We start from the raw sequence: 1,446 nt of genomic DNA, 5'->3' as shown, positions 1-1,446 counted from the left end.
TTCGTTGATATAGCGTTTGTTATAGAGCGACTGTTGAAATTGTATTCGGAAGAATAAACCAGTTTTATTAAGAAAGGACTTGTGTCGCTAAAGTTTCGTCGGAACGAAGTTACGAAAAATCAATTAACGAACGGAGACGTAACAATATTAATAACAGAGTTTAGGTAGTGATTAACTTTACAGGTGGATCCACTCACTATTAAAACACAACAGGCTCTTTTTCTCAAGGTGCGAGACATTAAAATCTGTCCCCCGGTGGGACAGTAGTAAGTCTTCAGGCTATTGATGCTAAAATCTGGGGTTCAGTTCCCTGCGGTGGACACAGAAAATAGCCCAGTATGGCTTTAAAACAACTAAACCTTAAAACTTTGAGTAACACAGTGTACGTATCAGCGTTCTAGAAAAATAAAAAGGCACATCCACAAAAAAACATATATATTGTTTAATGCAAAATGTTTCAATACAATATATAAAAAGTTGCTTTAGTTAATGTGTTAAAAACGTGTGCATGACAAAGAAATGAATTATTCAAAACATCTAACAATAAAACACAATACTGTAACATGAATCTGTGAAAAATCATAAAACAATAATAAAATGTCTAGAATTCCTAACTTTGTTATAAAATAATGAATTAACTCAAACCTTTATCGAAGTAAATGATTTTGAAATGATTTAAGCTCGATTGGAGATAATAAATCAACAACAAACCAGAATATAATTAAAGTGGTTTCAGTGACACACAGATATATATTTATAGCTAATAGTTAGCAATGATAAAACTAGAAAAATCACTACACGACTTAAAAATCAAAAACGTTTTTTTTTCTGCCATTGGCAACATGCTTGGATACTACTTAGCCAGAAACTCAAGTAATATGAACAGATTTTCAAATGTCTAGGTAAACTTTACCCTCCAGTTATATTAACAGACACTCTTTGTTAAAGTATTATAACTGAATAATATGAATTGGTTGTTTCAAACCAAACAGTACATTTGAGTTATATAAAGTGCAATTCAGAATCAAAGAAAAGGTTACATTACCAACTGATAATATCACAATAACTGGTACCCAGTATCAACGTTAACTTTATACATGGGTAATATGTATTATATATTTTTAAAAACTCTAGTCTAGAGTTACTATTGAAAGCAATGTTTATTATAAAGAAACAGCACCTCAGGTCCGTTTGGAGATTATTTATAGGTTTCCCTAAATGACCACATGAGGGCATTTTAGAGTAAAAAGTGTAGAAAAGGATCAGTTTGCCTTTAAACTTAACACTGTTTAGGAAAGTTAAAGTTACATGCACCCAGCCATTACCCAAGTGCTAAGATCTGGTGTACCAGCCATTACCCAAGTGTTAAGGTCTGGTGTGCCACCTATTCCCTAAGTGCTAAGGTCTGGTGTGCCACCTATTCCCTAAGTGCTAAGGTCTGGTGTG

General features: G+C 33.1%; 1 long non-coding RNA gene across 1 annotated transcript in view; it reads left to right on the top strand.

Moving 5' to 3' along the window:
- Positions 1-1,333: 1,333 nt before the first annotated feature.
- The window catches only part of LOC111083692, a 1,061-nt gene continuing 948 nt past the window's right edge, over positions 1,334-1,446 (top strand). The window contains exon 1 of the long non-coding RNA XR_002609191.1: positions 1,334-1,370. This is a non-coding gene — a long non-coding RNA (uncharacterized LOC111083692). The remainder of the gene's footprint in view (positions 1,371-1,446) is intronic.

This window comes from Limulus polyphemus, unplaced genomic scaffold, assembly GCF_000517525.1.
Source record: "Limulus polyphemus unplaced genomic scaffold, Limulus_polyphemus-2.1.2 Scaffold10696, whole genome shotgun sequence".
Lineage (NCBI taxonomy): Eukaryota > Metazoa > Arthropoda > Merostomata > Xiphosura > Limulidae > Limulus > Limulus polyphemus.
The sequence above is the reverse complement of the archived record's forward strand: the minus strand, read 5'-3'. Positions and strand labels throughout refer to the sequence as shown.